The following is a 14,170-nucleotide window of genomic DNA, read 5'->3' as shown; positions in this document are numbered from 1 at the left end:
TGAGATATGGGGTGAGGAGAGAGGGGGAAGGGTGGGAGAGGTGATATCATCATTTGATTTCCTGAGGACATACTACTCCTGACCTTCTAAGATATGAGCCAGAGAATTCTGGTTTTTCCTTAAGCCAGATTGGGTTTGGTTTCTGCTCCTCTTGAAGTCAGGCCCCCTAATAAATTGATCGGTTTGTTTAAATTAACGGCTACCTTATAAATGAGACGTGTATATGTCACCACAAAATCTGACAGCCAGTCAACGTTACTGATAAGGCATAGAGTCATATACTGAGTTCCTACTAAGGGCAAAAGGATCTACAAAGCCCCTTTTACATTTGTATCACTGGAACCCTGCCTAGTTCCTGGAACATAGAAGGTCCCAACATGTATATAGGAATAAAGCAGGGCATGAAGGAGGATCTGATTGGTTCAGCTGGCCAGTCACCATCCAGTCCAGGAGAGTCCCATTGGCTAGGCCGCTGACTCCCACGGGGCCTTGGCCAGTCTACAGCTCGGCTATCAGTAAGTCAGGCCAGTTGCGGGTAGGGATCTGTGATGCAGAAAATAACTCTTTTGCATAAGGAATTGTTTAATTTGACTGTGGGATAGCAAGTTCTTGAGTTTCACAAAGGGGACAGAATAGCAGCCTGGCACTTAGCTTGGCTTGTCCAGGCCATTTGAGCCCTCAGGGAAGGGTTTGGAGAACTACTGGGGGAGCTCCAGGAAAAGCTGAGCTATTCCTGTCCTGCTGAGGGTCTCCCCTTGGGCTTCTCATCCAGAGGAGAGCAGTGACCCCAGACCAAGGGGGGAATTCTGTGAAGCCACGGGAGCCTGAGTACCTGCCAGAGGATGGCTGACTCCAGAGTGACCTGCTGAGGCCTGCCGGTGAGAAACAAGCCCATGCCGTGGGGAGGCCAGCCAGCCAGCGCAGCAGCCATCTGTGCTGGGGATGAGAGCCTGGGGAAGCAGTAACGCTGCTGGTGGCGGCCTGTCTCTGGCCGTGTCCCCAGGCCTTGTTCCCACTGTAAGCTGACACTGGTGGAGCGGGGCCTCTCACGTCTTCCTCAAGGGCTCAGGAGGGCTCAGGGGCAGAGTCTATTCTCAGACACTGAGCAGCTGCCTGTAGGGGCTGCAGAGAGTGTGAGGAAAGCAGCCCCTACACAGGGGGCTTGGTGAGGAGGACTTGGAATTGGAGGATTGGCATTTGAGGCTGATTTTAATCTTGGCCCTGTCTCCACAGCAACAGAGTAAACTGGGAGGCAGTGAACTGTACCCAGAGGGGTACCGGATAGAGGTCTGGAGACTCAGGGATTCACCCAGTTCTCTCCAAGCAGTTGTGGGACCAGGGCCAAGCCTCAGTCTCCTTATGGTACATTGAGGGAACTTGGGTCACATGCTCTTGGAGGATTTCTCTTGGTGAGTAATCACACCTCCCATCAAATGATTGATCTAAATTCACTTGCTGTGTTGAGATGACCGATCTGGAAAAGGTAGGCCTCACAGTTAACTTTCTTTGTAGGCAGTAGGGGATGGATGAGAAGCAACATTATTCCAAACATAATGACAGTAGTAATAATTGTTACAATAGTGATAACAAAACAGCCATTTAATTTAAAAAATACGCACTCTAAACCAGGCACTCTATTTTATGGTACATTAGCTTATTGATCTTTTACAACACTCCTCTGGGGTGGGTGTTATGATTTCTGTTTTGGAGATGAAACTATTGACCTTCAGAGAGGTTAAGTTACTCGCCCAGCATCTCACTATTAAAAAGGTGGCAAAGCTGGGATTTGAAGCTAGGTCTGCTTGCTTCTAAACCCTATGTTCTTGTCTACTCTGTTATCAAGTGGATGAGTGGTGCCTTCTACTTTCTGCTGTGAAAACATAGATACATAGAGGCTCAGAGCCCTGCCTAGAAGACAGGGCTGATTGTTTTTCAGTTGTTAGTATGTCATACAAAGCCATCAGCAACACAGTCCCAGACTTTTTTTTTCCAACTTCATCCCTCACTTTTCCCCATCACCCCCACCAAACTCACGGTCCACTCAACACACATTCCTGCTCAGGCAAGATTCAGGTGCCATCACATTTTGAAAGATGTTCTCTGATTTCCAAGCAGTTAACCACAATACCCTTTTGCTTCTGCTGTGGCATGTATCATATTCTGTAATTATGTTTTAGTCACCATTCATTTAATGAATATTTGCTGGGGGATTCTGTGTGTTTGGCATTGTGTTAGGTGCTTGTGAATTTTTCCCTGCCCACTTTCCCTGCCCTCCAGGTACCCAACACATACTAAAACTCACAGATTTCTTTTCAGAGTTGTGTCTTATTTCCCTTGAATCTCAAGTAACTGACAAAGCCTGATATATTGAAGATGCTCAACAGCTATTTGAAAAGTGGACGCATGACCCAGAACCTACCTACTTTTGAATAACTGCCTGTTTCATCCCTATAGATCCCCCAATAGATTTTTAGATGCTTGTAGACAGGAGCTGGGTTTTATTTTGCTTTTGTCCCCATTGCTGGGTCCAGAGAAGGAATTTAATACATGTTTATTGAATGAGTCATTAGTGAGAAGGATGAGTTCTGGGGAATGAATATGCTAATTCTGCAGGTGTTGATCAAGCACCCACCATGCAGATACCACCAAGATCATTGCTTGAGTGGGCACCATGGTGAGTAAATACCATGTTGATCTTACGTCCTCAGGATGCTGAGTGTCTAGTGATCGGCTTATGCTTACAAACTAACATGGGAAACAGCAGAGAGAGAAGTCAGGCACCAACCAGACACCTACCCTGTCCAGAATCACTGCTGGTCCCTGGCCACGTCCTCAGCCCCCCTGTGGCTCTGATTCCCACAGCTTCCCTTCCTCAGAGGGCTCTCTGCCTCTGGGTAGAAATGAATGTGGCCTGTGAAAGAGCCCTGAGTTCTTGCAAAGATGATTGCCCCATCTAATTCAACATGAAATAAAGTAGACGGAAGGATTGTGACCCTTCCTGAGCCCAGAATCATTGCTCTTACTATTGGAAGGAGCTGGAACAGGTCATTTGTCCTGATTCTAATATTCTGTTTGTAGAAATCATTGTAATAGGGTGGAACTATGTTAACACCTGGCCACAGAATTCTTTTTTGGAGGAAAACTATCTTGGGACCCTGAGGACAAAGTTGGCAGGGACAAAGTGATGAAGAGAGAACTGATTTTTTGGCATAAAAATAAATAGGGAGTTTGCAAGAAGGAATTTGAAAGAAGAGAGGAAATAGAAGGGAGAGGACCCAGCAGGGGAATATTGGAAGTTGAAATTTGCATTAGTGGAAATTTTAAGAACAGGGATGTGTAATTTTATTTATTTATTTATTTATGGCTTTGTTGGGTCTTCATTGCTGCTCGTGAGCCTTCTCTAGCTATGGCGAGCAGGGGCTTTTCTTCGCTGCAGTGTGCGGGCCTCTCATTGTGGTGGTCTCTCCTGTTTGGGAGCTCAGGCTCTAGGCGTGTGGGCCTCAGTAGTTGCAGCACATGGGCTCAGTAGTTGTGGCTCGTGGGCTCCAGAACGCAGGCTCAGCGGTTGCGGCACACAGGCCTAGTTGCTCCGCGGCAAGTGGGATCCTTCCGGATCAGGGCTCGAACCCGTGTCCCCTGCATTGGCAGGCGGACTCTCAACCACTGCGCCACCAGGGAAGCCCGGGATGTGTAATTTTTGACTGCGTGTTTTTTGTGTATGAGTGTTGTAAATTTTCTGTCTTCAGTAAAGAGACACACATACTTACACACACCCCTGTATAAGTGGGTCTTGGTGGGAGGAGAAAAGAAAGAAATTGCAGAAAAATTGCTGAGTTTCTTGTTTGTATTGGCACAAACAGCTCACACAGGATGGTGAGATTATCTATAAACTAAAATAATTCAATGGAAGCAGGTGATTAAGACAAGAGGTAATAGATATCCTCAGAAGGGTGGGTAGGAATGAGTATTGTGCATCACGTGTAGGATGGGGTTTCAAACCAATTTTTTATTTGACCTTCAAAGAACAGCAGCATTCACTAGGGTTCTTTGGTTTTAAGTAACAGAAATGGATTTTGGCTAAAAAACAACTAAAGGACTTTATTAGGTGGATTCTGTGTAGCTCACAGAACTGAAGAGAAAATTGAATAGTCAGGTCACACTGAGTAGGAAGTAGAGGATACCTCTTCAGGCATCCCCACGGAGGTGAGTCAGCCCAGCTTTTTGCCATGCTAGTGAGGTTCCCACCAAGATCAGACCTCAGAGAGAGGAAGTCCTATGGAGGAGTCTGGGTCACATGTGCTACCATCCATCCCCCTACTTGGCTGCAGTAACATGGAGTCATTGATCGTCATCATTGACTGTCTTCTGAGAGAATAAGAGGAGACTTTTCAAAGAAAGGAAAGGGGGTGCTTTCGCCTAAGCTCAGAGGAAGGGATGCTGGGCAAGCAGAAATAGCAAATGTCCACACTCACAGGGTACCTCAGCTAGGAGATGTTGCTGCTCTATGTATTGTTTGTAAAAATACTTAACACAAGCACCTGGTACAAAGTTCAACATGCAAGAAGGTATGAAGATACAGTTGGGCTTCCCTTCACCTCTGAGCTCAGTTTGTCCCATAGAGGCCACCACTCTTTCCTGTGTCTCCTTGCACAACACACACACACACACACACACACACACACACACACACACACTACAGCTGCCACTGTGAGGGCCTGCTCCCCAGACTCTGAGCCCTCTGAGGGCAGAACCTCCTTATTTGCCTCTGGGGTACTGACAACTAGAACAGTTTGGCTCCCTGCAGAAGTTCAGCAGCCAATTGCTAAGAGCCAAATTCTTGCAGGAAAGAGAAGGGGGAGGGAAGGGGGACAGATTCTGTCTGAGATCACTTGGTGCCTCGCTCTGTGATCTATGAGTTGCTTTTAATTTCCTGTGCTTGGCCTCCAGCAGCCTGATGAAATAAAGGAGATAGCAGGGCTGGCCCTGCCTGGCCTGGGGCTTGTCTGCTTGCTGCAAGGCCATGATCTCCAGACCTTGAAAAGACAAGAGCTGAGTGTGCTCCCCTTCCCCCCGCCTCTCAGCCTCCTCTATGTGGAGGGGGTGCAGAATGGGCTGCTCGAAACCAATACGCTTCCCAGGGGGCAGTGCAGAGTTCACTCCCTGGGCTTTGGGGGCAGACAAGGATGGTTTGGCTCCTGGCTCTGTTGCCTCCTGACTGGTTGCCTCATTCTCTGAGCCTCAGTTTCCTCAATCATAAATGGAGGATATTAGTAGGACCTACCTCACTGAGTTCTTAGGAGGATCCAAAGAGCATGAATTCAATGTATGAAGCAAGGTGCCTGGGACCTGGCACATACTAAGTTGGTGGTTGGTATCAGTATCATTCTTTCTGTTTACCACATGGTCACAAGGATCACTCTCAGCAAAATGGCCCAGTTGGTGACTTTGTCTTCTACCTTTCCTTTGAACACACCTTTCCCTTCCAGGTACAGTGTGGTCTGATCTTTCCTCATCTCTTCTGACATAGACAATATTAACTCCTTCTACTGCCGCTGCGGCTACTGGCATTCCTACCAGCATCACCACCTGCCACTGATTCAGTGTTGACTTTGTACCAGGCATGGTGCCCTGAATGTGGGGTGTGCCATCTAATCTTGACAACAGCTGCTATTCCCACTCCAGGCTGAGAAAATGGAGTCACAGAGAGTCAAGGTGATTTCCTCCTGATTGACTGAATAATTAAAATTAGCAGTCTGATGGTCGTTTACAGAAGGACGTAGAGATTTAATGGATTATCTCCATCATTGGGTTTGTATTTTCAAAGTGTTCTTCAGAAAGAGGTCAGAGCTTACTCTGAAGGAATGAGTTGATGATGGGAGCAAGTTAATCTTCTTTGATGGGTTTGGGGAAGAAAGAATTGTGTGGGGGAAGAAGGAATGCTTTCCTACTACTCTTGAAATAAAACAGACGCCATTGCCCGCTCCATCTGAAATTAAGATCAATCCTAAATGTATCAATGACAGAATAGTGCAAAATTCCCTGCTGTTTTTTTGTGGAACAGGTAATAGAGTGGTCATTCCCTGAGAATTCTACTCCCTGGTGCATGAGATCGGTTAATAAACACAGACTCAAGATCTAAAGAAAACCAAAGACCTTGCCCCAACTTCAGTGAAGTTCCGCTGTTGGCTGCTGAGCCTTCACCCTGAGCAGCCACAGGGTTTTCTGCTTGTAGATGCAGCAGGTTGTTGCTGCAGCGACCTGCTGACCTGGTGCCTGGCCGGTGACAGGGACAGGACAAGGGAAGGGGGAATCAAGAGAGTAGGGGCTGGACACTGACCCCAAACATGACACATCATTTAGCTCCATCGGCTCTTTTTTTTTTTTTTTTAATTCCATTTAAATTTCCATTTATTTATTTATTTATTTATTTATTTTTTAAACATCTTTATTGGAGCATAATTGCTTTACAATGGTATGTTAGTTTCAGATTCACAACAAAATGAATCAGTTATATATATACATATGTTCCCATATCTCTTCCCGCTTGCGTCACCCTCCCTCCCACCCTCCCTATCCCACCCCTCCAGGCGGTCACAAAGCACCGAGCTGATCTCCCTGTGCTATGCGGCTGCTTCCCACTAGCTATCTACCTTACGTTTGGTAGTGTATACATGTCCATGCCTCTTTATTGCTTTGTCACCGTTTACCCTTCCCCCTCCCCATAGCCTCAAGTCCATTCTCTAGTAAGTCTGTGTCTTTATTCCTGTTTCACCCCTAGGTTTTTCATGACATTTTTTTTTTTCTTAAATTCCATATATATGTGTTAGCATACGGTATTTGTCTCTCTCTTTCTGACTTACTTCACTCTGTATGACAGACTCTAGGTCTATCCACCTCATTACAAATAGCTCAATTTCGTCTCTTTTTATGGCTGAGTAATATTCCATTGTATATATGTGCCACATCTTCTTTATCCATTCATCCGATGATGGACACTTAGGTTGTTTCCATCTCTGGGCTATTGTAAATAGAGCTGCAATGAACATTTTGGTACATGACTCTTTTTGAATTATGGTTTTCTCAGGGTATATGCCCAGTAGTGGGATTGCTGGGTCATATGGTACTTCTATTTGTAGCTTTTTAAGGAACCTCCATACTGTTCTCCACAGTGGCTGTATCAATTTACATTCCCACCAACAGTGTAAGAGGGTTCCCTTTTCTCCACACCCTCTCCAGCATTTATTGTTTCTAGATTTTTTGATGATGGCCATTCTGACTGGTGTGAGATGATATCTCATTGTAGTTTTGATTTGCATTTCTCTAATGATTAGTGATGTTGAGCATTCTTTCATGTGTTTGTTGGCACTCTGTATATCTTCTTTGGAGAAATGTCTATTTAGGTCTTCTGCCATTTTTTGGATTGGGTTGTTTGTTCTTTTCTTATTAAGCTGCATGAGCTGCTTATAAATTTTGGAGATTAATCCTTTGTCAGTTGCTTCATTTGCAAATATTTTCTCCCATTCTGAGGGTTGTCTTTTGGTCTTCTTTATGGTTTCCTTTGCTGCGCAAAAGCTTTTAAGTTTCATTAGGTCCCATTTGTTTACTTTTGTTTTTATTTCCATTTCTCTAGGAGGTGGGTCAAAGAGGATCTTGCTGTGATTTATGTCATAGAGTGTTCTGCCTATGTTTTCCTCTAAGAGTTTGATAGTTTCTGGCCTTACATTTAGGTCTTTAATCCATTTTGAGCTTATTTTTGTGTATGGTGTTAGGGAGTGATCTAATCTCATACTTTTACATGTAGCTGTCCAGTTTTCCCAGCACCACTTATTGAAGAGGCTGTCCTTTCTCCACTGTACATTTCTGCCTCCTTTGTCAAAGATAAGGTGACCATATGTGCGTGGGTTTATCTCTGGGCTTTCTATCCTGTTCCATTGATCTATATTTCTGTTTTTGTGCCAGTACCATACTGTCTTGATTACTGTAGCTTTGTAGTATAGTCTGAAGTCAGGAAGCCTGATTCCTCCAGCTCCATTTTTCGTTCTCAAGATTGCTTTGGCTATTCGGGGTCTTTTGTGTTTCCATACAAATTGTGAGATTTTTTGTTCTAGTTCTGTGAAAAATGCCAGTGGTAGTTTCATAGGGATTGCATTGAATCTGTAGATTGCTTTGGGTAGTAGAGTCATTTTCACAATGTTGATTCTTCCAATCCAAGAACATGGTATATCTCTCCATCTATTTGTATCATCTTTAATTTCTTTCATCAGTGTCTTATAATTTTCTGCATACAGGTCTTTTGTCTCCTTAGGTAGGTTTATTCCTAGGTATTTTATTCTTTTTGTTGCAATGGTAAATGGGAGTGTTTTCTTGATTTCACTTTCAGATTTTTCATCCTTAGTGTATAGGAGTGCCAGAGATTTCTGTGCATTAATTTTGTATCCTGCTACTTTACCAAATCCATTGATTAGCTCTAGTAGTTTTCTGGTAGCATCTTTAGGATTCTCTATGTATAGTATCATGTCATCTGCAAACAGTGACAGCTTTACTTCTTCTTTTCCGATTTGGATTCCTTTTATTTCCTTTTCTTCTCTGATTGCTGTGGCTAAAACTTCCAAAACTATGTTGACTAAGAGTGGTGAGAGTGGGCAACCTTGTCTTGTTCCTGATCTTAGTGGAAATGCTTTCAGTTTTTCACCATTGAGGACGATGTTTGCTGTGGGTTTGTCATATATGGCCTTTATTATGTTGAGGAAAGTTCCCTCTATGCCTACTTTCTGCAGGGTTTTTATCATAAATGGGTGTTGAATTTTGTCAAAAGCTTTCTCTGCATCTATTGAGATGATCATATGGTTTTTCTCCTTCAATTTGTTAATATGGTGTATCACGTTGATTGATTTGCGTATATTGAAGAATCCTTGCATTCCTGGAATAAACCCCACTTGATCATGGTGTATGATCCGTTTAATGTGCTGTTGGATTCTGTTTGCTAGTATTTTGTTGAGGATCTTTGCATCTATGTTCATCAGTGATATTGGCCTGTAGTTTTCTTTCTTTGTAACATCCTTGTCTGGTTTTGGTATCAGGGTGATGGTGGCCTTGTAGAATGAGTTGGGGAGTGTTCCTCCCTCTGCTATATTTTGGAAGAGTCTGAGAAGGATGGGTGATAGCTCTTCTCTAAATGTTTGATAGAATTCGCCTGTGAAGCCATCTGGTCCTCGGCTTTTGTTTGTTGGAAGATTTTTAATCACAGTTTCAATTTCAGTGCTTGTGATTGGTCTGTTCATATTTTCTATTTCTTCCTGATTCAGTCTTGGCAGGTTGTGCCTTTCTAAGAATTTGTCCATTTCTTCCAGGTTGTCCATTTTATTGGCATAGAGTTGCTTGTAGTAATCTCTCATGATCTTTTGTATTTCTGCAGTGTCAGTCGTTACTTCTCCTTTTTCATTTCTAATTCTATTGATTTGAGTCTTCTCCCTTTTTTTCTTGATGAGTCTGGCTAATGGTTTATCAATTTTGTTTATCCTTTCAAAGAACCAACTTTTAGTTTTATTGATCTTTGCTATCGTTTCCTTCATTTCTTTTTCATTTATTTCTGATCTGATTTTTATGATTTCTGTCCTCCTGCTAACTTTGGGGTTTTTTTGTTCTTCTTTCTCTAATTGCTTTAGGTGCAAGGTTAGGTTGTTTATTCGAGATGTTTCCTGTTTCTTAAGGTAAGATTGTATTGCTATAAACTTCCCTCTTAGAACTGCTTTTGCTGCATCCCATAGATTTTGAGTCGTCGTGTCTCCATTGTCATTTGTTTCTAGGTATTTTTTGATTTCCCCTTTGATTTCTTCAGTGATCACTTCGTTATTAAGTAGTGTATTGTTTAGCCTCCATGTGGTTGTATTTTTTACAGATCTTCTCCTGTGATTGATATCGAGTCTCATAGCGTTGTGGTCGGAAAAGATACTTGATACAATTTCAATTTTCTTAAATTTACCAAGGCTTGATTTGTGACCCAAGATATGATCTATCCTGGAGATTGTTCCATGAGCACTTGAGAAAAATGTGTATTCTGTTGTTTTTGGATGGAATGTCCTATAAATATCAATTAACTCCATCTCATTTAATGTATCATTTAAAGCTTGTGTTTCCTTATTTATTTTCATTTTGGATGATCTGTCCATTGGTGAAAGTGGGGTGTTAAAGTCCCCTACTATGAATGTGTTACTGTCGATTTCCCCTTTTATGGTTGTCAGTATTTGCCTTATGTATTGAGGTGCACCTATGTTGGGTGCATAAATATTTACAATTGTTATATCTTCCTCTTGGATCGATCCCTTGATCATTATGTAGTGTCCTTCTTTGTCTCTTCTAATAGTCTTTATTTTAAAATCTATTTTGTCTGATATGAGAATTGCTACTCCAGCTTTCTTTTGGTTTCCATTTGCATGAAATACCTTTTTCCATCCCCTTACTTTCAGTCTGTATGTGTCTCTAGGTCTGAAGTGGGTCTCTTGTAGACAGCAAATATATGGGTCTTGTTTTTGTATCCATTCAGCCAATCTGTGTCTTTTGGTGGGAGCATTTAGTCCATTTACATTTAAGGCAATTATCGATATGTATGTTCCCATTCCCATTTTCTTAATTGTTTTGGGTTTGTTATTGTAGGTCTTTTCCTTCTTTTGTGCTTCTTGCCTAGAGAAGTTCCTTTAGCAGTTGTTGTAGAGCTGGTTTGGTGGTGCTGAACTCTCTCAGCTTTTGCTTGTCTCTAAAGGTTTTAATTTCTCCATCAAATCTGAATGAGATCCTTGCTGGGTAGAGTAATCTTGGTTGCAGGTTTTTCTCCTTCAACACTTTCAATATGTCCTGCCACTCCCTTCTGGCTTGCAGAGTTTCTGCTGAAAGATCAGCTGTTAACCTTATGGGGATTCCCTTGTGTGTTATTTGTTGTCTTTCCCTTGCTGCTTTTAATATGTTTTCTTTGTATTTAATTTTTGACAGTTTGATTAATATGTGTCTTGGCGTATTTCTCCTTGGATTTATCCTGTATGGGACTCTCTGTGCTTCCTGGACTTGATTAACTATTTCCTTTCCCATATTAGGGAAGTTTTCAACTATAATCTCTTCAAATATTTTCTCAGTCCCTTTCTTTTTCTCTTCTTCTTCTGGAACCCCTATAATTCGAATGTTGGTGCGTTTAATGTTGTCCCAGAGGTCTCTGAGACTGTCCTCAGTTCTTTTCATTCTTTTTTCTTTATTCTGCTCTGCAGTAGTTATTTCCACTATTTTATCTTCCAGGTCACTTATCCGTTCTTCTGCCTCAGTTATTCTGCTATTGATCCCATCTAGAGTACTTTTAATTTCATTTATTGTATTGTTCATCGTTGCTTGTTTCATCTTTAGTTCTTCTAGGTCCTTGTTAACTGATTCTTGCATTTTGTCCATTCTATTGTCCATTCTATCTCCAAGATTTCGGATCAACCTTACTATCATTATTCTGAATTCTTTTTCAGGTAGACTGCCTATTTCCTCTTCATTTGTTAGGTCTGATGGGTTTTTATCTTGCTCCTTCATCTGCGGTGTGTTTTTCTGTCTTTTCATTTTGCTTATCTTACTGTGTTTGGGGTCTCCTTTTTTGCAGGCTGAAGGTTCGTAGTTTCTGTTGTTTTTTGTGTCTGTCCCCAGTGGCTAAGGTTGGTTCAGTGGGTTGTGTAGGCTTCCTGGTGGAGGGTACTAGTGCCTGTGTTCTGGTGGATGAGGCTAGATCTTGTCTTTCTGGTGGGCAGGTCCACGTCTGGTGGTGTGTTTTGGGGTGTCTGTAGACTTATTATGATTTTGGGCCGCCTCTCTGCTAATGGGTGGGGTTGTGTTCCTGTCTTGCTAGTTGTTTGGCATAGGATGTCCAGCACTGTAGCTTGCTGGTCGTTGAGTGAAGCTGGGTGCTGGCTTGAGATGGAGATCTCTCGGAGATTTTTGCTGTTTGATATTATGTGCAGCTGGGAGGTCTCTTGTGGATCAGTGTCCTGAAGTTGGCTCTCCCACCTCAGAGGCACAGCACTGACTCCTGGCTGCAGCCCCAAGAGCCTTTCATCCACAGGGCTCCTTAATTTGGGATGACTCGTTGTTTATTCAGGTATTCCACAGATGCAGGGTATATCAAGTTGATTGTGGAGCTTTAATCCGCTGCTTCTGAGGCTGCTGGGAGAGATTTCCCTTTCTCTTCTTTGTTCTCACAGTTCCCAGGGGCTCAGCTTTGGATTTAGCCCCGCCTGTGCGTGTAGGTCGCCGGAGGGCGTCTGTTCTTTGCTCAGACTGGACGGGGTTAAAGGAGCCGCTGATTCGGAGGCTCTGGCTCACTCAGGCCCGGGGGTAGGGAGGGGCACGGAGTGTGGGGCGGGCCTGCGGCGGCAGAGGCCGGCAAGACGTTGCAGCCTGAGGCGCGCCTGTGCGTTCTCCCGGGGGAGTTGTCCCTGGATCCCGGGACCCTGGCAGTGGCGGGCTGCACAGGCTCCCCGGAAGGGCGTGTGGCTAGTGACCTGTGTTCGCACACAGGCCTCCCGGTGGCGGCAGCAGCGGCCCTAGCGTCTCATGCCTGTCTCTGGGCTCCGCACTTTTAGCCGCGGCTTGCGCCCGTCTCTGGAGCTCCTTTAAGCGGCGCTCTTAATCCCCTCTCCTCGTGCACCAGGAAACAAAGAGGGACGTAAAAGTCTCTTGCCTCTTCGGCAGTTCCAGACTTCTCCCCGGACTCTCTCCCGGCCAGCCGCGGTGCACTAACGCCCTGCAGGCTGTGTTCACGCCGCCAACCTCAGTCCTCTCCCGGCGCTCCGACAAAAGCCGGAGCCTCAGCTCCCAGTCCCGCCCGCCCTGGCGGGCGAGCAGACAAGCCTCTCGGCTGGCGAGTTCCGGTCGGCCCGATCCTCTGCGCTGGAATCTGTCCGCTTTGCCCTCCGCACCCCTGTTGCTGTGCTCTCCTCCGCGGCTCCCAAGCTCCCCCACTCCGCCTCCCGAAGTCTCCACCCGCGAAGGGGCTTCCTAGTGTGTGGACACTTTTCCTCCTTCACAGCTCTCTCCCGCTGGTGCAGGACCCGTCCCTATCCTTTTGTCTCTGTTTAGTTTTTTCTTTTGCCCTACCCAGGTACGTGGAGGGTTTCTTGCCTTTTGGGAGGTCTGAGGTCTTCTGCCAGCGTTCAGTAGATGCTCTGTAGGAGTTGTTCCACGCGTAGATGTATTTCTGGTGTATCTGTGGGGAGGAACGTGATCTCCGCGTCTTACTCTTCCGCCATCTTCCCGGAAGTCTCCATCGGCTCTTAAGGGATGACCAGTCTCGTTCTTTTTACAAAGACTTCCAAGGAGTGGGAAGTGATCAGGCTTAGATTCCATACCCACAGTCAGTGACTGCCTTGCCCAGAATTCACTTGAATTAGTGTCTTCGGTGAAAATAATCAGAATATGAAATATTTACACAGCTCACTGTTAATCAAGGGCTTTCACCTTCTTCTTTCCTTCTTTGCTTCCCTCTTCATCTTTCCCTCCTCCCTCTCCCAACCTTGTGTGTTTCCAACCTTTTAAAGATGAGTAGAAAGGACATCTCATGCCCACGTCACACTAATGTGAGTGGCAGAAGGGGGACCGAGAGTCTAAATGCCAGCCTTAGCAGTGGGGCAATCCTGGCTCTGTTACTGGTAGCCATAAGTCCAAGAGCAAGTTTCTTCATCTCTCTCATCCTTTGCTTCCTTGTCTGGAAAAGGACAATAACAGCAGCTACTTCAGAGGGTGACTCTGAGGGCTAACTGAGGTATATAAAGTGTTTATCAGAGTACCTGGTAGTTAGCAAGTGCCCAGTGAATGTCACTTTATCCCTACAGTCCTAAACATCGTCACCATGTAGACTGTGTGCAAGTCAGCTGACTTTATGTGTTGGACTTGAGTTTATACTGTGCTTTGCATTGTAAAAGATATATTTTGCAATGCCAATTAAAATATAATTCACTTTTCACTTGGCGAAGATGTTACTACCCAGTGCTTGTGAGCTTGTGGTGAAATGGGAGATGGGCCTTCTCATCAGGGCTTGCTGCATTCACACAGTGGCAGGGGCACCTTACTGTCTTACAAGGAGGTGAGCCTGGTTCTCACGCACCAATGATGGGATGGATCATGGTGTTAACTCTGGGAAAGCGAACTTTGA

At 44.5% G+C, this 14,170-nt stretch overlaps 1 long non-coding RNA gene across 1 annotated transcript in view; it reads left to right on the top strand.

Moving 5' to 3' along the window:
* The first annotated feature begins 512 nt into the window (after positions 1 to 512).
* The window catches only part of LOC137220899 (uncharacterized), a 312,519-nt gene continuing 298,861 nt past the window's right edge, over positions 513 to 14,170 (top strand). The window contains exon 1 of the long non-coding RNA XR_010941838.1: positions 513 to 878. This is a non-coding gene — a long non-coding RNA (uncharacterized lncRNA). The remainder of the gene's footprint in view (positions 879 to 14,170) is intronic.

The sequence above is a fragment of the Pseudorca crassidens genome, chromosome 3, assembly GCF_039906515.1.
Source record: "Pseudorca crassidens isolate mPseCra1 chromosome 3, mPseCra1.hap1, whole genome shotgun sequence".
In the NCBI taxonomy this organism is placed as follows: Eukaryota; Metazoa; Chordata; class Mammalia; order Artiodactyla; family Delphinidae; genus Pseudorca; species Pseudorca crassidens.
This window is presented reverse-complemented; position numbering and strand designations above follow the sequence as displayed.